This window comes from Saimiri boliviensis, chromosome 2 (assembly GCF_048565385.1).
Source record: "Saimiri boliviensis isolate mSaiBol1 chromosome 2, mSaiBol1.pri, whole genome shotgun sequence".
Classification (NCBI taxonomy): domain Eukaryota; kingdom Metazoa; phylum Chordata; class Mammalia; order Primates; family Cebidae; genus Saimiri; species Saimiri boliviensis.
In genome coordinates, this window is record NC_133450.1 from 163,570,478 (window position 1) to 163,594,123 (window position 23,646).

The 23,646-nt window shown below is 35.7% G+C and overlaps 1 protein-coding gene across 38 annotated transcripts in view; it reads right to left on the bottom strand.

Moving 5' to 3' along the window:
• PTPRD (protein tyrosine phosphatase receptor type D) overlaps nucleotides 1-23,646 on the bottom strand; it is a 2,307,989-nt gene that overhangs the window by 1,609,471 nt on the left and 674,872 nt on the right. For all 38 annotated transcript variants that reach the window (XM_074394799.1, XM_074394802.1, XM_074394800.1 and 35 more), the window contains one exon: nucleotides 10,693-10,801. The gene's annotated coding sequence lies outside the window, so the exon portion shown is untranslated. The remainder of the gene's footprint in view (nucleotides 1-10,692; nucleotides 10,802-23,646) is intronic.

Sequence of the window (23,646 nt, forward strand, 5' to 3'; positions counted from 1 at the left end):
CAGTTTGTTTACCTCAGCTTTTTGTGGTCTGGATAATTTGCACACTGCTTTTCAATAAGCTGGTTTGTCTTCTTGTTTACACAGGCTGTGCTATAGCCATTTAAAGTTCAAAATTACTGCAAAAAAAGTAATTGATCCTCTACTTCAATATCCCTGCTGTTTCATGGGCTCTCTTACAAATTGGGAGGAATCTATTTCTCACTGATGTTGAAAAACATAATAAGGTCACAGCAGGGAGGCTTTAGCTTCATTAAAGAACATTATTATAAAAATAAAATGATCGAGGGCAAATTGCTTTTGTCCTTGTGGTACTGCTTCTGCAGATCCACATTAATCTGAACATTTAAATCAACAATGAATTTGTTATGTCCTCTTTATCATTCACTTCACCATGGTAGCCCCTAGTGGTAGAAGGAGATGCCAGTTGCTCACTGCTCACGTTCCGGGGGATTTCTTCCTCAGTGGAATAAAAAGGAGGTAAGCCTCTTCGGAAATGAGAGCTATAGCCTGTCCATAACTCAATTTATTCCTGCTTTTAACATATCAGAATTCTAGTGTCCAGCAAATGTAGATGCCAGCATTATTTAAAAACTGATTAAGCAGAGAAATGAATGGCAATTTTGACCCAGTCCAGCTTCCATCTATCATGGGTGCCTATAACGCGGATGACGAAGGAGAGTTTAAGATAGAGAATCAGTGATTGCTCTATTAATCTAGTTTAACTGATACTAAAATCTGACAGAGCGAATTGCAAGTTGCAGGCAGTAAGGCTTATCAATTCATTACTACTTTCAAGGCTCTACCTTGGTTTCTTTTTGCTTTTTGCTCCTGGCAAAGGACAGCCTTTTACAGTTCAATTTCTCAGTTTATTTTTGACTGCATTTAATTAAATTTGATGGCCTGCTTCTGCACCACTGAAGTTACTGGAGTTGCAAAGCACTTTGCTGTTATAATGATAGCTCCCTTGATGTCTGTTCATTATTAACTGCTTTTCAAAAGTGCAGCTTTCAGCTCTCATTTTATAAATATTTAAATAGCTGAATTTCTATAACATAAGTATCTGCACACAGAAGAGAGGGATTCTGTTTGCCCATTTAATACATAGTAAAGTAAAAATCCCTTTTTTGTAATGTTACATAATATCAATTAAGAATGTGTCCTTAATTCATCCTTAACATATATTCTCACATGAATAATGGTATCTCAAAACAATGATCAATGATTTAAGAGTTATGACTCTCACATGTGTAATTAACTCTAGCAAAGTATCTTAAGAAAATAGATTAATTTTTATATGTAGATCAAGAAAGTCCTGATTCTTTCTGGTCTCAAGATGAAACGGAGTATATTCAAGAGAATTTACAAATTGCATAATAGATTTAGTGCTCAGGGAAAAAAAAATGGTAGACTAAGAATAAAATTAAAAGCCCTGTTGTTTTTTTGTTTGTTTGTTTGTTTGTTTTTTTAACAAAGACTGATGAATTAACAGGATGTATCAGTATCTTTTTCTTCTCCGAACTTCAGAAAAATTATTGCAAAATAATTTTTAAAAAGCCAACTTATAGAGGTGAAAAAAACCAAAGATAGTAGAAAAGACAATAGCGTAATTGAGAGCAGCTGACACTGTGTATCCGCCACTTTCTAACTCATTTAGCATCCATAACATTCTTATCATTAACTCCATTTTATAAATGAGGAAATGGTGAATCATTAAGCAATTTGCTGATTATCACATATTCAGTAAGTGGCAAAGCTAGTATTCGAGTTCAAGCAGTGTCGTTTTAAAATCATACACTAAATCCCTGTGCCGTAATTTAATAAATTGTGGAGCATGAGAAGCAGATGGAGAAGTGATTGATGTGGCAGGGCTGAGAAAGTACTGCCTATATGCCCACAGTGTGGAGCCACCATACAAAATTAGCAAATCGCTCAGGAAAACTTCAAGTAGCTCACTACTTGGAAAAAATGAGTGCTTTGGAAGGCATGAATGACGTACAGTTTTGAAGAGTAAAACACCCAAGTTCTAAAGTAGTTGGTCTGTCTTCCTCTACAGTGCTCAGTTACCTCTCCATGCCCATCACCTCCCTTTCTCAGAATCCCTTGAATCTGAGGTATACTATTCTGTGAAGAAATTAAACCTGGTAAACATTAGATTTTGATCAGAGCTATTACTGGGAGTTCACATAATCAAGGGACCCGTAACCTTCTTTCCCTTCTTGGTTTCTAGAATACCAATTATATTACCCAAGTCCCACCCTAAAATTCCCTTGTGAAATATAAATGAAGAGCCACAGATCATCAGTCACTGATGTAAAACTTTAGCATGAGCAGCTCAGACCTACAGTAACAACTAAAAAGGACTGAGACAGAGATAATGTCTAGAATCAAAGAACAAGGAAAAATTACACATAACCAATATTGGAATGAGAAAACAGTATGTGTTATAATAAATCAAAAATTAATGTTATAAAAAATGGGTAACAGGAAAAGTTATCAGAAAAGTATGATAAATAAAATTTAAAAACTAGTAGAACCTAAGACAAACCAAAAAGGAGAACATTCTAGTAGGAACAGGGGGGACTATATCTTTAAAAAATGGCATTGTCTTGAAAGGCAAGAAAAGCTGAAGATATTTTCCTGATTGGCGGAGACTGAAGAGATGACAACTAATGGCAATACATGATTCTAGGTTGGACCCCATCCTGGAGGGAAATCACGCCATAAAGAATTGGTTCAACTGACAGAATACTAGCAGTATATTACATCAAAGTAGAGTATCCACGTTAATTTGCTGAATCTTACTACCATAACATAGTTAAGTAAGACTATCTTTATTCTTGGAAAATGCATATTGAAATATTTAGCAGTGAAACACCATGAAATGTATAACTTAACTTACAAATGACTGAGGGGAATAAAAGGACCGTGTGTGTGTGTGTGTGTGTGTGTGTGTGTGTGTGCGCGCGTGCGTGCGTACAGAAAAAGGAAGCAAATAAAGCAAATGTTAACTCTACTGGTGATTTGGGTAAAGGGTAGTGAGGTGGTGGTGTATATTTTTACATCCTTTCTGTAGGTTAGGGTTTTTTTCAAATAATTTTTTAATGAGCAAAGTAGAAAATAAAAATGAAGAAATTCTCTAAAAGGTTAAAACAAAGACACAAAGAGATGGAAAATGACAAAAGACAGGAAAAGGAGAGCAATTCAAGTGGTCCAATGGCTGATTTAAAAAAAAAAAAAAAGAATTGTGACAGCTCTAAGACTAAATTATCAAAGAATCAATGAAGTTATACAAGAAAATTTCTGAGCACACACAAAAAAATCCATCTCCAAACAAAATTAGTTCCATACAGAGGTATATCAAGAAATTCAGAAATGTTCAAAAGTTTCCTACAAAGAAAAAACATACAGCAAAACAATTTAAAAAGTAAAGCAGGTCACCTACAAACAAAAAGGGAATCAGGCTGGCATCAAAGTGATGCTTTCTTAATTGTGAGCAAGAATAATCTTCAACTTACAATTTCAAGAAAATGCTCAATCCAGTAGATGGAAGGGTGGAGGCAAGCTCTTTGAACACAAGTATGGATCTAATGTACACTTCTCATGTGCCCTATTTCTTAGAAAACTACTAGAAGTTGTACTTTTGCAAATACGAGGTACTAAAATCAAGGAGAATGAAATGCAATCTAGAAACAAGAAGTCCAACAGAGAAAAGCAAAGACAGGTAGTCTTAGAGAGCCACCAGTGAGATGGAAGCGGAAGGATGAAAGGCTAGAGAAGTGAAATCTAAACATATGAAGAATGAAACTCACATATTTTGATTTCATTTATTTGAAATTTGAAATAGTCAATGACAACCTTATAAACTTCAGGTAAAACAAATATATGCTAAAATACGTAAAGCTAGAAAACAGAATTTACAAGTTATAATCATGTATATAGGAAATACTGATTTCACCAGAAACAATACATTGAAAGAATAGTGGGAAGAGAGTCCTGTCATCAGTGTACCTGTTCTAATTCCTATGTAGGTATCATAATAGGCAGTTATCAGGTAATGTTTAAAACTGATTAATCAAGATAATAATACAAGCATATTAAATTAAAAACAATTTAATTATCAGAAGAACCAGATACTATAGCTGAACGTTGCTTTCTCTATTGAACAGGACTATAGCATCGAGAAGCGTCAAACTAGGTGCTGTTATTCTGTGCCTGTTATTATGCCTCTTAATACTATTTGATTACTAGATCATGAGTTTCTATTTATAAAAATAAAAACAAATTTTAAAGTTAGAACAATTCATGTTGCTACAAAAGCCCTAAAGTCATTACAACAATACAGTACACTGATGACACTTCCCTTGCCCGAGTTCTTTGTTCAGAAACTTTTTAAAAGAAACATGGTCCCAAGTTATATATAGCATGCTTTTGAAATAAAAGCCGTCTCCTATCAAAAGGAGTTTTTAAAAAGAGCCTAGATGTCCGTATTGTCCTTTGTGTCTCTAAAAATAATTGCTTTAAAAATTAGGATATATCTTTTGACAGATATTTGAAAGTCAAAGTTTTGTGAATTTCAGTACGAAGATAGGCATATCACGTCTCTCTACTTTTTATGAAATATGTTGCTACTAATGTTATGTTTGAAGGAGGCACTTCCTGTCCTTACTTTTAACTCTTACCTAGAGTGCATGAAATAGGAATCACCTCATGTGTTAGTCAGAATTTGTAATTTTCCACAAATAAAATATGTTTACTAAAATTTCTAAATGGTCAATATCCAGTAGCAATACCTTTGACTTTAGCAGCTCGTATGTAATGGACTCTATTACAGTGTTTATCTCATAACTAGTATGTAATACAGATAGTGTTATTTAACTATTATGGCAGGTTGTAACACTACAAAATTAAACTATCACACATCTACAATTAGCTCACAAATTTTAATGGCAATGATCACTTATTTTACTATAGAAAGGCAGTAATTGCCCATGTGCGACCTAAAAATGTGAGGAGGTTCTTATCACAGGGTCAGATGAAATTGTTGCCCTTTCCAGGAAAACAAAACTGTCTATATTTAATATAGTCAAAGTTGAGCTTCTAAGGTACTCCATCATCTTTAGCAGGCATGGATCTAGGGAATAGGAGGGTGACTGTTGAATTTTTGGTAATTAAAAAGGTTCTATATTACATAATCTTTGAAGAGTGATTTATGGTTTTGGGTAAGTAAAAAATTATTTGCTTCACTTCACATCAGTTTTTTTTTAAAGCATGTTTTTATTATTATAACAGCATATTAAATATAGTGGTCTTTTTTAGTTCTCATTTTTTCCAACATTCAGATGACAATATTTATTTTTTAGAAACTCTTCTGCCTTAACCTACCTGCATTTCTAAACTGAGATTATTCCTTCTCTCACTCATTATGCTAAATTCTAATGTCCATGTGTCAAAACAATTTTATTCTAGCATCTTTTTTCCTTTATCTTTGTTTCACTATAATGCTAGATAGATAATTACTCGTGAGAATCTCAAATCTATGTACTAAGCTCCAATTTTTTTTTTTTTTTTTTTTTTTTTTAGTTAGGCTCTGGCTTCATTACCCGGGCTAGAGTACAGTGTCATGGTCATGGTTCACTGCAGCTTTGAACTCCTGCACTAAAGTGATCCTCTTCCCTCATCCTCCTTAAGTAGCTGAGAGTACAGGTGGACAACATGCCTAGCAAATTTTTTAATGTTTTTGTAGAAATGCTGTCTTTCTATGTTGCCCAGGCTGGTCTAGGCTTCCAGCCTCAAGTGATCCTCCTGCTTCATGCTCCTCAAGCACTGAGATTACAGATGTTTAGCACTGAGCCTGGTCAATTTCTCATGTAAGTTTCAGGCTTGTACTTCTAAATTCTATCTATCGTATATTTACCTAATATTTTCCCACCAAGTCAAGCTCTCAAAAACTCAGTATGAGCAAAAGAAACATGAATCTTTTTTAAGAATGGTAACTCCATGATACTGCAAAGTAACAAAAGAATAAAGGAAGATATAAAAGTGGCTGTGATAGAGGACTCAGATCACAGAACAGTGTTTTCATCAGGAAATACAAGTTGAATGCACACAACAGAGAAAAAGAACAGAAACGACAAAGAAAAAACAAATTCGATTTAAAATTTTGCTGAATGTGAAGACAATTTTATCTTTAACAGAAATCGTAGAAATAAAAATTGTAAGCTTCAAATATATATGACTTATTCTTGACAAAAATGATAGTTGAAAGCTAAAGTCAAAGTTTCTAACTAGGGTTAACGTGAAGATTTCAAGAAAAACTTTAATAAAGATCTACAGGAGCAAGTGCTTTGATAAAGCAAAGGCACAGTTTACCCATTAGCATTTGTTTACAAAGATAAAGATCACTGAAATAAAATTTTTATTTTAAGCTATAAATTTTCAGCATCATAAATTGGAATTTTATTACAAATGAAAAAAGTTTTCCTGTAATACGCCAAGATTTGTTCTAATAGTTTCAACAATTGTTGATTTGTAACCTTGAGACTATTAGTGTTGTGGAGAGTTAAATATAATTAGTTATTGCTGGAAAAAGTGTTCATTGAAGTTTATATTTTATATGCCTTAGGAGATTAATTTTGCTTATAAGTTTTGTGGTATATAAGCACTACTATAAATGTCACAGATTTGGGAATAACCATTATATACCTACTAATGTAAAATATTGGGAATTTCTATATTAAGTTACTTGCGATTTCACTGGGGGTATAAAAGAATGCAAACTACACCCATTGCTGGAGGAAGAGCATGAAATAAAGAAAAACTCTTTGAGTGAACACTTAAGACCCACCTAAATCAATCTCTGTGCTTTCTTTTCAGAATTAATTTTCATTACTACCCTTTATTATGAAAACATTTCTAGCTGTCCTTTCCTATGTGTCCTCTACATACAAACTCATTATTTGTGTATGTACTGTTTCCAACATCTGCAATGCCATAGCCAGCACACATATCTGCCCTATTAGATTTACATGAAATTCAACGTCCCTCAAGAAGCAGAATTGTCAGTTGCTTTAACGCAAATTGGTAGTCTGTCTTCTGGACAACAATTGGCGTTTTATCTCTCCTTATCCTTTAGCACCAAACACTAACAGTATAGTTATTTAAAGGAGTGTGTGTGTGTGTGTGTGTGTGTGTGTGTGTGTGTACATAACATAGTATTTAGTAGTATCTAAATACACTGAGCATCCACTATGATGGATAATACACAACATAATGAAGTATGTTATTAATATCTGTATTGTCTCACACATCTAGTGCAGTGCAATGTTCATAGTACATTCTTAATATTGTTTGAAATATTCTATCTTTCTTTTGTCATTGAAACCCATCCTTTTAAGAGTCAGCCTGATTTTTCTAGCTCTAGCTTATTTTCATGTCATTTGCATTTTCTTGAGATATATGAGTAAAAGATACAGAGAAAGAAAATGCAATTGAGAGGTTGGTTAGTTGCAAGCTAATTCACCCAGATTTTACTGCATATTGTTTGGAAGTCTAAGTTGTTTGAGTACAACATAGAATTTGTTTTTATGTATTCTAGGCATATATTCTTAAATGACTAACGAACTCTGCTTCATGTGAACAACTTTTCATCTTCTGATCATTTTCAGTATTTTATTGCACTTTGAAAAATATTATAGGGCTCCAGAAAATACAATGTCAACTAAAATTCAACCACACTATAGTTGTTGGCAATATTAAATAACATTTGTTGCTGCATGTTAGCTGCAGCTTAAATTTCAGATCATGGAATGTTATTATTATTACATGATTAGAATTAATTTCCAGATAGCATTGATTCATTAATCTATCTCTTGACCTCATGATTTGCCTGCCTTGGCCTCCCAAAGTGCTGCTATTACAGGTGTGAGCCACCATGCCTTGTCGAGAAAACACTTTTAAATAAGTTTCTCAAAGAGACAGAACCTGGATGTAGTTCAATTAATTTGGGATAGTTCCCCTAGGAAGTTTCCATTTAAAAAGTTACATAGAGCTATGTGATGCATGTGGTCTACTTGTACAACACAACATGTTCAAAAAAGACAGTATGAATTATGAGTTATTTTAAAATTACAGCTGGGCTGTTCTCTTTTGTCATAGTACTGCTCTAGATTTTGGATGACACAAGTCACAATTTTATGAGGACATCCAGAGGTAATGGATACACGAATGAGACCTCAAGGGAAGAAGGAAGGAAAAACCAGACATCAGTACTGGAAATAATTTAGGATATCTGTGGTTCATTTGGTATGCTGATCTAGTACACAATTAGAGTATGGATTTGGTTAGAGTCACAGGATTGGGAATATCGAAGCCACTGACATAGTTAAGATCATTCAAATGGAATACACACTGAGAGTAAGAAGGGCAAGAATGGACCTGGAAACCATAGTCTAAAGAAAGAATTGCAGGGAAAACAAAAGCATTGAAACAGAAGTAACTTTCAACATTTGATGAAGAATGCATTTTCTTGTGATTACATAACGGTGTAATTTTTATTAAAAATGCAGTAATTATAAAGTTTAAGTGTATGATAAAATATAGCACTGAGTTTATCAAAATGGCTATTCTGCTTAAGCTTGACACAAATACAGTATTTAAATTTATAAAACATGTATTATTTATACTTTTCCACAAAATGAAGTGTAGCAATGTAAGTGAGCATAATATGTATGTTTATCCATTTAAAACAGGTCAACTTTAATTCTTATAAATACTATTAAAAGCACATTTCTGTAAAGTTACCCTTAAAGGCCCTACTCAAATTTCATTCCTTTAAAAGGAGTTTGCATATTTACTAAATAGCAATTTTTTATTTTTTATTTTTGAGATGGAGTCTCACTCTGTTGCCCAGGCTGGAGTCGAGTGGCACAATCTCAGCTCACTGCAACCTCCACCTCCCAGGTTTAAGCAGTTCTTTGCCTCAGCCTTGAGAAGCTGAGATTACAAGTACGTGCCACCACATCTGGCTAATATTTGTATTCTTAGCATAGACAAGGTTTCACCATCTTGGCCAGGCTGGTCTTGAACTCCTGACCCTATGATCCACCTACCTTGCCTTCTCAAAGTGCTAGGGATTACAGGTGTGAGCCACAGCACCCAGCCAAATAGGAATTATCTTGACTCTCTCATGCTCTTATTTAAACAAGAGTTTATATTTTTTCTTAGTACAAAATAAAAAATGTACTTAAATATGCTTTTTACCAAAATACAGAATTTTACTCCAATTCTGTATCATTTGATTTTAACACCTTTAAAAATATGGTGACTATTTCTTCATGACCTCGTTATTCTTCTATAATCGTATTTTTATGAACAATTTCAATGACTATTTTCAAAAGTAGAATTTTTTTCTTATAAAAAAATTTCACTGTGAAAACATCTTAAAAATAAAGAGAATTAAAAATAAAATTACTATGTTCATCTTTCCTTTTATCTTTTTCTCTATATACACATAAAAGTTAAGACATTTTAACTTGATTTCCAAAATTTAAATATATGCCTGCTCCTCCTTTCATGTCAGAAGTATATTTTCTCAAGTATGTGCTTTAATAGTTATGTAGAATTTTACAGTTAGAAAATAATGTTTTCTAAGTTTTATACAAGTATACACATGGGCTATTAACTTTCACTAGTATTAAAATGACTATGAAAACCTTGATTTTATTTAAATATTTTTAGACATTCCTAATTATTTTCTTACAGTAAATCACAAGATACAGAATTGTTGTTGAGAAGGGATTGAGGTATTTGATACGTAGACCAAATACTTATTGCATGTTTCTTTTATTTATTTTGTAGCATTTTCCCTAGTAGTGTTGGTAAGTTTATCTTCCTTACTATTCTTTGAAACCCTGGAAGATAGATTTCATGTGAATTATGCGTAAGTTACATACAGGCCTACCATGTAGTTCTTATGGTGTATAAAAGTCATTTTAAAAAATGACCTGTATAATATGTATATGTCATTCCCTAAACTGTTATTCTATTCAGTTTTCCAAAGTTTCATATTAATGTCTCTACATGATTAGATGAATATATGCTGGTTATGGATTTCTGAAGGCACAGACTCGGAGAGGATCATAATTGGAATTGGAGGCAGAGTTCTTACCTCTTCTAATGTTAAGACTGGGAATTGAGGAGTCTTTTGAATTACTGGATTATCTGCTTGCCCTTATTGCCCAACTCTATAAGTGACAAAACCTGACCGCCTTGAAAGGTAATGCAGCCCTCAGGTTATTACCATTAAGGTGGCCCTGAACAGTGTGCCAGTTGAAATGCTTAAAGGTAACTCTGGTTTCCCGACTCTTGATCACTACTACAAACAGCTTTCACGCTAACTAAGTTTCATCATTTACTGTACTTGTAGCTCGGGTATTTTGACCCTCAGTTCAGAAGGAATTCCATTCATTGTTACCTATTCTACAGCTTGAAATTAGGTGGATTAAAAAGTATATGCATTGACTTAAAAACACTATCAAAATTTTAAATTATAATCTTTTAAAGAAATGCAGTGTCTTTATATTTTGAAAGAGGAAAAGGTTGATGGAAGTATATCATTAATTCTGTAGATAAACATCTGGAAGACACACACCTTGTGTCATGAAAAACTAGCCAACTCGGTCACACTGAGCTTACCTGGAGCTGAAGCCCATCGCTTCCCTCGGTGCTGGTGCCAGCATTCTGTCAGTCAGATACCTCTAACTGGAATCTCACGGGCCAGGAACTGCTTGCCTTTTATTTCTACCTGAAAAAAATATAGTGCCAGTCATTGTTTTGTGTGTTCCTTGAAGCATTGTAAGATACTCATTATGTTATCTTTTCCTGTCACATTAGACACTCATTTATCAGAATGCTCAACGCAAAGGAAAGAAGCATAAACTCTTCACCTCTATGATTTACACCTGAGTGATTAATACAGCACCTGTGTAAGTCAAAGGGACTATCTACGTTTTATCTCCCACAAAATGTTCCTTATAAAAGGTTATTATTGGAGCACAATCATTCCTATCCATTTAAGTAATTGATGTTTTAATATACAAAGCCATTTTCTATATAGTATCCTTGCAAACTGTAAATCAAAATACATTTTTAAACTCCAGAGAGAAGCTGATGTTGAAAATAATTCATTTTCTGAGTTCCTTTTTTTAAACCATGAAAAGTAATCTCAGTAGGAAACAGAATTTAATAATGCAATTCCATTAGTTTTATGCCTGTGCTCTTTTTTATTTCTTAACTTGAGAGACACTGATGAAGAACACTGATGTTTTCTCAAATGCACCAGACTGTTGCTACTATGCACTTATGACGGAAATAGACAGTTTGACCTCATGATAAAAATTATTGGCTTGACAGAAACCACAAAGCTGGGCTCCTGTATGAATGAAGTGTGCCAGTTAGGGTCTTTAACTGCCCACAAATAGAGCTACTGACCTTTAGTATTTTAGCCTTGCTCCAGTTTGGCGTACAACTAGATGGTTACTCTAAAAATGCAAGAGATGCAGCAACTGTTGCATTCTTTTTATGATTTGTGCAGTGTTTGCTTTGTCTGTGTCCTCCTCCCCAAGATTTGGAGTTTGGCACGGAGCTGAATTTGTGATGAAGATCCTGCAACGTGCTTACCTCCTTTTTGAGGCTCACTGCTTATCTGAATCTTCAAAACCCAGACTGACCAGGGCAATAAACCCCATTTCTTCATCTACCTGCCAAGGTACCCATTTACCTCTTGTTGTACCTACTTGGTATTAACTGTTTGTTTGGATCATCACCTGATACGTGGTAACACCTCTGTGCATCATGTGGCTCCATGTATTTTAACAAATGCAGTCAAATCTGCCTTCTGGTGTCAAACTTGAAACCACTTATTCTGTTTCATCTTGCTATTATTCATTTAGTTTAAGAGTTTTTTTCTATGCAATGTGATATGAAAAGCTCAAGGAATTCCCACCAGTATTGCTTTATGTAACTCAAACCTTAAGAGCAAATGTTGTTCTCTCCTTGGGGCACTTTTTAATCTCAGATTATTCTGGAATCTACTTTATCACCTTCATTTCTTCTGCTACTGACACAATAGACTTTGTCAGTTCTCACGTAGATAATAACTTCCTGAATATGGATCTTGTGCCAGTTGAAAACAGATGGAACTTTTAAATTAGGATAATTTGGATAGAGCTTAATAAAAATCCCATTTACAAAAGTGTGGGCTGTATGTGAAACCACAAGGAAGGTGTGACGGAGCTGATACCACCTCTAGACCTGCAGGGATGAGGGTAGGGAGCAGTTACCAACATCTAGAAGTCAGACAGGAAGAAAGGGCCTCCTGGAGAGGAGCAGCGATCTCAGTGTGGGAGTCATAGGTAGCATAAGACGGCAGCACAGACGGAACTGTGAGGACAAACACCTGCCATCTTCTCCCCTCCCTCTGGCTGTCTAGACTACCTATGGGACAAACCTCACTGGAAGCCCAAGTCCTTGGAGCCTGGTGATGAACTCCATCAGGCTAGTTGCCAGGGTTAGGGTATAGTTTGGAAAAAGATAAAGAGTGACTTGAAAGGAAAAATAGAAGATATTTAGTTAATACTCTTATTCATACTTAAGAGAATGGGGTTTGAAATCAGATTTGAGTCCTACCTCCATCTAGATGTATAATTCTAGAAAAATCGCTCAACTTTTATAAATCTTGGTATCATTATCTGTACAATAGAGGTAATACATTTTTTAGAGTTTTGTGGTTAAATGGCGTAACATACCCAGAGCCCATAATATTAATAGTGGCAGTAGCTCTCCTGTCAAACACAAAAATAAATCAATACACACTAATATGCTCCCGTCATGCCGAGTTCTTCACCACTTATTCTAACTAGCCATGTATTTTCAAACATCTGCACTTTTATAAGGGTTGTTCCCTCTAGTTAAGATTGATTTATCTTCCTACATCTCAACCCTGGTTTGCCTAGAAAACTCTTACTCATATTTTCCAATCGATGAAATGTGATCTGAAGGCTTTCTCCAGCTTTTTAATTATAAAAAAAAAAAAAAAAAAAAAAAAGCTGACCATTCCCTCTTTGTTCTTACATAGCACATAGCACTCCACCAATCACACAGACTGGAGTTGGCCAATCTTTTGGCTTCCCTGGGCCACACTGGAAAAACAGTTGTCTTGGGCCACACAGAAGATATACTAACACTAATGATAGCTGATCAGAAAAAAAAAATTATGAAAAAATCTCATGTTTTTCATGTTTTAAGACAGTTTATGAATTCGTGTTGGGCTACATTCAAAGCTGTCTTGGGCCTCATGCTACCTGTGGCCCACAGGATGTAAAGGCTTAATTTAGATCATGCCTGGCTTCCTATATGACTATGAGGGAAGAAAAAAATGCTATGTCTGACAGATTTGTATCCTCAACAGGTGGTTCACAGCCAGTTTCTTAGTATTCAAAAAACAAAGTGAATGAATAAATCTATTTTTTTTAAGACAGTCTGACTCTGACGCCCAGGCTGAAGGGCAGTGACATGATCCTGGCTCACTGCAATCTCTGCTTCCTAGGTGCAAGTGATTCTTCCCCAGCCTCCCAAGTAGCTTGGTTTACAGGTATCCACCACCATACCTCACCAATTTTTTTTTTTTATTTTTAGTTGAGATGGAGTTTCACCATATTGGCCAGGCTGGTCTTGAACTGCTGACCTCAAGTGATCCACCCGCCTCAGCCTCCCAAAGTGGCTGGATTACTGGTGTGAGCCACCACTCCTGGCCAATGTGTATAAGTTTGTCACAACGTAAGGAAAGGGTTCAGCAATTTTATTCCTCTTTTCCCTAAGAGCAGATCAGCCTGTGACAACTGATGCACGGTGGAGAGTAGATTGACTTTGAAGAAGAGGTTCCCAAAAGAAACTCCAGTCATTTTTTAACTTCTCTGGGCCCTCTTGCTAGAAAATTCATTCATTCCAAGGTTGCCCAAAACACTGGAATTCATTAATTTCCAGAAGAAAAATCAGTAGTTACTAGCTAACTAGGACAACAGGTATTTCTCTGTATCTCATGGACTTGAAGGATTGAAAATGAAGAGTTGAACCTCCAACATTTTCTGAAAGCCCAGCCAAAAGTTCTATCCAAAAGTTCTTTAAAAACTTTATTCCATTTTGTGACTAGGTGATGAATTCCTGTGAGTTATGAATCTACGCCTCAGGAAACAGTGCACAGGACAAAGTCGTACTCACACTTGCCCCCATCCTCCCCATTTCCCACCCTCACCAAAATCACACTGATTGGCATCTGTGTCCCTGCAAAGTTTCCTTCTGCAAATACATACAAATAGGACCATATGTATATTCTTATTCTCCACCTTCTTAAAAAAAAACAATTGCATGCTTTATCAATTTTATGGGCCTTGCTTTTTTTCACTTAAAGTATATTAGAGGGTGTATTATATCAGTAGGTAAAAAACACCTTCATATATATTCAGCTTTATGTTTTTCTCTTTTTCTGATATGCCATATTTTAACCAGAATTCTCCTGAAAATGATTTTTAAAACCCCTTTACCTATTAAAGAAAGTATAGTAAATTACTATTTATGCATGAATTTGTACATAAGAGATGCAACCATAGAATAAATTCCTCTCAGTATGTGCAGGAAGGTCACAGGACAAATGAATCTTTAACTATCAGATATAGTGCCCAATTTCCTTCCCTGAATCAAAGCAGTTTGTGCTTCCACCAGCAATCTACAAGATTGCTTGGGTGGGCCAACTTCTAGAATTTTGCAAATCTGATAGGTGAAAAGTTTTCTATCACTGCATTTCAAATGGCGTTTAAAAAATTTTAAGGTAGGTTGAGCATGTTTTCATAACATTTAAAGGACATTAGCATATTTTTTCTGTGACTTTTCTGTTAATAGCTTTGCCATTTTTTATCTAAGTTGCAATTTATAACATTCTTTATTATCCTACGCATTTTCAAAATGAATGAAAGCCATTACCTACATCAGCAAAACATTACTCTGTTCTGAATTTTTAAAGCTTTTATCCCAAACTTTTCTTACAATCCCATACATGAAAGCGGAACAGCACAAAGAGGTGCCAGAGTGCCCTCTGGTGGCATTGTACTCCATTGCATCTTCCCTGCACTGACTCGGGGCAAAAGCTGAAGGTGAACAGAGCTTGATGTCAGTCTTGCATAGGCTATTCGCCTAACCAAGTCTCCTTGGTCCTGAGCCAATGTGGTAGTATAATCATACTCAAAATGAAGACGTATTAGATCTGCTTTAATCCTTGAAGAACCAGGTGAGTGCCTGGAACTTGTTAGAGGTCCTAATAGGCAGAATTTATCTCCTTCCTATTTGTTGTCAAAGATGGCCTTAGTATATTTTGTCAGTGGGCTACAGTGGAGGTTTGTTCTAGACGGTCAGGCTCTGCTTCATTCTTCCCTGTACAGCAGTAAAATTACAAGGGCCATCATCACTCTCTTTAATTCTGAGTATTCAAAATATCACAAAGTCGGGTCAGTAAAGAAGTTTGCAATTCATTCATTCCCAAAATTTGAAATACTATATTTAGTGTTCTAAGTATTTGTCATTTATGTTATTGAACTAATCAACAAAAATTACTGTCTTCATGGAGCATATCTTCCAGTTGGAGGAGACAATGAACAGCAAACATGTAATTAAGCAAATAATATGCTATATTAGAAGACATTAGAAGATGTGGGCTTGTGGCTGTTAGATGGGGTATTTTAATTTAAAAGAGAAAAGGTGTAGTCATTTCAAGAAAGCAACATCTGAAAAAGAATTAGAAGGAGGCACAGAAGCTAATCGTGCAGTTCTCTGGAGGAAAAGCCTTCTAGGAAGTAGAAACAGCTTTATGGCCATAGCATGCTTGGTAAGTACAGTAGACAACTGAAAAATCCTTTTTAGGATTAAAGGATTCTTTTCCCAGCTGCTGGGCGTAGTGCTGGACTGCCAGCCCCAGCTCTCACCCGAATCTGCACATTGCCTTAAGCTGTCCATGCTACATCACCAAGGTCTTATTCAAGGGTAGCCTGAGCCGCAGGACTGGTAAATATAGAGGAGAAGGGCCTAGCCTGTTAGCCACAAGACAAAAAATCTTCTTTTCTTTTAAACCTCTTTTCTTTTCTACTCACCCTTTGATGACCTCATGTGATCTCAATGCTTATAATACCACCTATACCCTAATGACTTTCAAATTTATGCTTCCAGGCATATTTTTCCCTTAATCTCAGATTTATCTATCTACCTTCCTATTAGTTGAAATACCAAAGAAGATGCTAGATTGCAAAGTAATCAAGATAACTTGAGAGGGGAGAAATTAGAGTACCTACACATATTATTTTCTTGCACAAATAGAACATTTCTTAAAGTCCACCAGATTTACGTTGAAAAGCAAACCCTAATACAGTTCCAAAAATTAAAATCCAATAGACCATGTTCTGACTATGATTAAAATAAATTAAAAATCAGGAACAAAAAGTGCACACACACAAAAATAAATCTTTACATACCTGAAAATTTAATTTTTGGTTATTGACATTTGTTCTTTACATTTGGAAATAACCAAAGAAGTTATACAATTTAAAGATGTTGTAGAGTTTAAAATGATATAAATTAAATTATATAAAAACTACTGTATGTTAAAACCTGAGGAAGCCTTTTGGATCCTCTCCTCCTCGTCATCCTTCACTCTCCCAAGATGGAGACTGTTAACAGAAGAGTACTTAAAAAATCTGCCACGCATACTCATCATTATCTTGCACCTTCTTCCTAAGGCAGTGCGGCCTTGGGTTTATTTTCTTCACTAGAACACAAGCAACTTAAACACAAGCAATTATACATCTTGCTCATTCCCAGCACTTGGCAAAACACCTAGAAAATAGGAGGTACTCAACACTTGCTTATCTAATGATCGGGTAAAATGAATGTATGGACAATTAACCATATCACACTAAGTATAGCTGAGCGATCACAAAGTGCTACGTATGGCTGAAAGCATTTAGCCTAGTGGTGGGATGTTAGAGTTTCTAAGTGAAATTGTGTTGAATTAATTTTAAAAATTAACTCCTTTTTCAAAGTACTGCAAAATAAACCTACATAAAGAGTGCAGGGTTCAACAGCCGCTTGCCAGGCCCCGAAAGGGATCCACTTCTAAGGCTAGCTACGACTTTTTGCCTGGATCTTACCAAGGCACATTCTTGTTCCAAAGGGAAATATTCTTTCCTTATTGCAGGTCTCCAGGTCATTGTTCCCCCAGCCCTCCTGCATTAATTCTGGCTTCTGGGAGTACAGCTTGGTCAGAGGAAAAACTGGGAATTATCTCACAAAATACAGAGACCCTCTAATGCAGTAACAGACATCTAAGCTCTGAGAGCAAAATATTGTTTTACTTCAACCTATACCAAAAACATCAAGAGATTTTCATGAGAAAATTGAAGCAAAAACTCAAGTGGTTCCATTCACACTTAAAATATGCTTTAATTGAAGCACAGCATTACGTGAAGCAGAACTATGAATATGTGCTGACACATTATCATTTTTATAATGCAAATGACAGACTGAATGATCATTCTATGTATTAAAATCCTGATTCTGGAAGCCATGCATAGAGTTCCGTTCGCTTGTGAAGATCAGAAAATGCCTGATAAAAATGAGATTTTTATCCCAAGAGCCCCAAAGTACCACAAAAGAAATGATCTTTTCAAAAAATAACTTGGAAGAACTGAAAAGTTGACACATTCCTTTATCATGTATGCCTACATGTACAAGAGGCTTATTCAGTAGAATGAGTAGCACAACTATACAGATACTTTCTCACTTAGTTTTCAGTAAGGAAGCTTGGAACATAATGGTAAATTTTAGGTAGCCCAATTCTTTTCTTGTTATACTTAACATGTGCTCTGGAGATAAAAAATACCATGGCATGTAGGTAGTGAAAGGTCAAATTCAATTTTCATTCTCATTCCTGGTTCTAAGAACTAAAGTACTCGAAGTTAGCACTGTTGTGAGTAGTTCATCTTCCAACAGACTTTTTTTTCCCCTGTAACATGAACCTAAAAAAATCAAGTAATGGTGCCTACTAAGATTATTTTGTTAAATCAGCCACATCCTAGAGTGAATTTATCTATTTTTATTTAGAACTAAAGCTTTGTTTTCTTCTTGACTTTATCAAGAAGGGAGATAGATGAAGAAGAAAAGTAAAAATGAAGACAGAGAGGAAAAAGGAGCAAGTTCAGAACATGAAGAGTAGTCAAGATTTTTAGTTTTGATTATAAAATGTGTTACATTTGTGCTCGTCATTCAGGACCCTATTCAAAGTCACCTTCCTTCTGAAGATGAGGCTATCCTCCCTAATGCACAGATTTTTGTTCTTTTACTGTCCTTATGAACTGCACTGCCAATCTCTGTCAACATAATTTTCACTGTATTTCAGTTTTTTAGAAGTATGACTATCTTTTCTCATTAGATTGGGATATTCTAGGAAAGAATGTGTATTCATTATTGCTGTCACTCTTTTCTCCCCAAATCTGGCCTCATCCTACTTCACTCCCAGTATCAGACAACATGCATGGAAAAAAGAAGTCTTACTCAATGTTTGGTGAATAAATGGCAAATGATGAACATTTTTAAAATGTAAGACATAAAGGATAGTAAAAGTTAAATTTACAGATAAAAGTCAAATAGCTGCACACTTTTAGGCTCAACTCTTTGGTGATTGGTTTATATATCTGATAATGTAATATTCTGCTAAAACTTTTTTCCCCCAAAGGTTAAATTTTAAGGGTAAGTCTGCAATATTTAACCAAAACTCCAAGAAGTGAATTCACCTAATTTCTTTCATCCAATGGCAGTAACTCTAGGAGCATTGTTGAAAATATTACAGAAAGGCGAGTTATTAGCCTAACCCAAGAAATAGGTAGTATTATATTAGATCTGATCTCAACAGTAGGCATACGGGTGAAAAAGATTGAGTAGAGACAAATTTTATTACAATGAAAAGATAATAGCAAAGAACCAAGATATGGCAATCATAAATTTTAAAAGCTATTTGAAATAAAAATAAAACACTCAGTAGAGTTATCTAAATAAATCAATGTTACAGTGTAAGGAGAAATACTACATGTGATGCAATGTCAGGGTGGGGAGCCTAAGATTTCTGTGGTGGGATGAAGGGGGAACAATACAAGAAAACAAGATGTATAGCAAAAACTAACAATAGTTCATGTGTCTCAAAATCAGAGAAAGTTCAAATGTAAGGGGGAGAGATGGAAGCAATGATTTTCTGTTATGTTTAATGATCTCCTCCATGATCTGTGGAAAATATTCACTTAAAAGTGTTTCATTAATATTTATGAATCTCTCATTTTTTCTATTTTTGGCAAAATGCTAGCCATTTTCTAAACACTTTTCAGAGATTTTTAAACTTGAGACTAAAGCACAGCATCTTCTTTACCTTTGAAGCATTCTAAGACTTAAAAAATTATCTCCCACTAACACCTTCTTAAAAATTATTTGATAAAATCCATGTTCTGCGATGGTTTTTATTTTTAAATTTAGTTGATTTTTACCAATTAGCAACAACTTATTGATTGGGATAATCACTCCTGTTTTCCTTCCTCAGTGTTCATGTGGACATTTCTTCTTTTCAACAGCTCTAGTTGGGAGTTACTGATATATTTTCTTAGGGATAATGCTACTCATGTACCAAAGGGAAAAATCATATGACCTACACTAAGTCAATCACTACAACCAGACTCCTTGTCCTACCTACCTAGGGGTAGGAATATCTGGATTTCTAAGCTTTCGTTGGAAACTCTCGTGAAAAAACCCCTTCTCATTCTTGATGAATGAGAAGGAGCAAATGTGTAGATTTAGGTCATGTCTTACCTTGCGAACAGGTGTGACATCAACTTTACACTGAAACCAACACTCTGAAGAGCAAATTGACGTCAAAAAAAAGGAAATTGGATCTTTAAGAACCCCACTGAGTTACTGGATCGTGGCGCTTCTGAAGCTGGTATTATCTAAAATTTGTCTGTAAGGTCAATAAATTTCCCTTTTTCTGTAAATCAATGTGAAATTGATTTTTGGTTCCCGCAACCTAACTGTTTCCCTAAGTTTGACTCTTAAAGTAATTAAAGTATCTTAGTTTTTCTTAACATATCATCATGGCCCAGCCCATAGATAACAGACACATTTCCTGCATCACTCTTCAGGTTTCACTAGCCTAGTTTTTTGTCCCAGTTGTCACTGTGACAACGACCTTTGTGTGAACTGTGGCTGACTTTATGCTGACCTAATTTCCTAATTTGTCTTAAACCTGTGCTCCACATTGCTCGTCTTCTCTCCGGGACTTCCATGTGGCATCCAGATGGGGATGCTGTGAAATCCTGTTCAGACAGCACATATGTGCCATGTAGAATTGTGGGGAGTTTATTTCCCAAGAGGCACAACTTGGACAAATGAGCTAGAGAAGCTAGTGGAGAAATTTCTCTTTTCTTTCCTTGGAACAACTGTTTTAAGACCAAGTTTATTTGGCTTTTAAGAAGAAAGCAGAGGATCAAACTGTCTTTTGTACCCCTCAATTAATAATGCAGCTTCTTATTTCTTCTCCTCTTTTCCTTCCCTCTCTCCTATAACATGGGAGTATGGCCCCGAGTAACAGTAGTAGCACATAGTTTCTGTTCTAATTTCTGGGAAAACCAGGTTAAGGCATTTGAAATCAGGCGTAACAGAAGAGAGCTAACTTAAAAAATATAATTTTGGGGCTGGATTACTCACTGGTATGAAAGTAGCAGAGATTCCATTTCTGGTGGTAGCTTAAGTGCTAATAATCCATGGCATGTAAACGCATCACGAGAACTAGGAATTTCCACCTTTGGTTAATTAGAAAAAATGTAGGAGGGAGGTGAAGTATCTATATGTAGCCCTGTAATGATTCACGGACAATGGAACTATAATGAGGTCTAGCTCCTATTAACTGAATTAGAAGTTTTTTTTTTTTTTTTTTTTTTTTTTTTGTGGGGAGGGATAGGGAGTGATAGTCTGCAGGCATCCATCTCCAATCCAAGGCAAGCTGTAAAAGCCTAAGGGCCTCTATGGCAGTGTTTGAAGATATTCTTACCTCCTATAATTAAAAGCCCAACTGTAGTAAAAAAGTAGGCCTAGGTTTTAATAATGAAGGTAACAGAACTGTAAACAACACCATCTAGCCTTGATAAATCTATGACAAAGCTATGGCTCTTACTGAAAAAAGAAAAAAAAAAAAAATCCCATGAGAAACTATTTCCTAGAAAGGGATATTTGGGTAGATGAAGAATTTTGAACCCATAAATTTCTCTGAATCCTCCTGTCAAAATCAGCACCCTCCAATGTTTTTGAGAAAAGTTTCTCCTCCCCTTGCCTGGGGAGCATACATGGATATTATCTCAGATGAATTCCTTACAAGTTAATGTTACTCTCCTCAACCTCCCTTCAGCCCAATAACCAGGGTGAGGTTTCAGTATAGTTTGAGAGAGGAAGTATAATTCCACATCAGGAGGAAACAGATTATATACCCTAGGAATTGTAATGCCGAGCTAATATTTATAGCAGGAAACAAAATTAAATATGTGGCAGTCAATTGAGTTTATTAGACCAAGGTAGGGGAGCAATGTAAAGACTACTATGAAGATAATTTATTGACACCCAGAATTTACTCATGATTTAAATATAGTATGTGGGTAAGAAGAACACCTGGCCTTGGCCCAAATAAATACACTGGAGTCACTCCCTGAAGACTGCACATAATCATGGCTTACAGGAAATGAAGTAAAAGAACTGGAATATTCTTTGCCAAGAATTGAGGAAGCTCAGAGCCTGAGGACAGTAGTAAAAATAGAATATATTTACCAGGTAAGATCTGAGAACTCACCACCTGAAAGTTACGTACCTAGGAGACTCTAGAGGACAAAATCCTAATGCAGTGAAAAAGTCCACTGGTGAAAGGAAAAACGGTAACTTAGAAAAGCTCACACATGGCCATGTTCTTTAGTACTGGTTAAGGAGTGGGAGATTATTGGGATCATTAGTGGAATTTTAAAATATGAGAAACCAGATGACAGCACTTTAACAACAGAAGCAAGGTAGATATAAAATATGTAAATTGTTTCTTTCTTAATTGTACTTTAGGTTCTGGTGTACACATGCAGATCATGCAGCATTGTTGTGTAGGTACACATGTAGCAATGTGGTTTGCTGCCTCTACCTCCCTGTCACCTACATCTGGCATTTCTTCCCATACTATCCCTCCCCGAACTACCCACCCCATGCCTGTCCCTCCCTTGGTCTCCACTAACAGACCCCAGTGTGTGGTGATGTTCCCCTCCCTGTGTCCCTGTGTTCTCATTGCTCAACACCCACCTATGAGTAAGAACAGGCAGTGTCTGATTTTCTGATTGTCTGTTCTTGTGTCAGTTTGCTGAGCATGATGGTTTCCAGATTCATCCATGTCCCTACAAAGGACATGAACTCATCATTTTTTATGGCTTCCTAGTATTTCACACTGTCTTTATCCAGTCTGTCATTGATGGGTATTTGGGTTGGTTCCAGGTCTTTTCTATTGTAAACAGTGCCATTATGAACATACATGTGCATGTGTCTTTATAATAGTATGATTTATAATCCTTTGGATATATACCCAGTAATGGGATTGCTGGGTCAAATGGAATTTCTTTTTCTAGATCCTTGAAGAATCACCACACTGTCTTCCACAATGGTTTAACTAGTTTACACTCTCACCAACAGTGTAAAAGTGTTCCTATTTCTCCACATCCTCTCCAGCATCTGTTGTCACGGTGCCTTGATCCATAGGCATTTTCAGCAACAACTGGGAAATGATAGTATTCCTAGGACCAAGATGTAGATAAAACAAGCGTGTTGTTCAATTACAAAATTGTTGGAATATAGAATGATGATAAGCAGACGGCCAACATCATTCATTGCAATAGAAGATTGTTTCTCACTTGTTTTGACAATCAAGTTTGTTCACGAAATCCAGAGTCCAGTGATTGAATGCAAGACTGGTTTTCTAGAGGAAGACCAACACTATTAACAACATATATAATCAATACTCTCTCTTCCCTAAAGAGTCCTTGCACCATTTTGCCAGGGTAACTATTCACTGGGGAAAGGTGAATGCGCAGAAATTAAAAAGAATGTTGGGAGTAGGGTTTAAACACTGAAGATAAAGTACCTGTAATACTGTCATTAACCTCCAGTTAAAGTGAGGGCTACGAAGACCAGGAAAGAAATGTATTCCAAACCCATCCCACAGGGTTTCTCATACGTTCACTTGTCTGGCAGCTATTTGCCTTAAAAATGTAAACATTTCTTAAATGCCTATATAAGAAAGATAATTGGCAAGTAGAAGAACTCCCATACCAATTCTCAAACTTGTGGGGTAAGGGACACTGTGGTAACCAAAAAGCATCCTATGCAAGAATGAATTTTAGGTTCAACTGCAGAAATTAGTACCAACATCAAAGCCTTGAAAAATGCAAAGGCGGTAACCTACATCATACCTCCATTAGATTTACATGTTTTGTT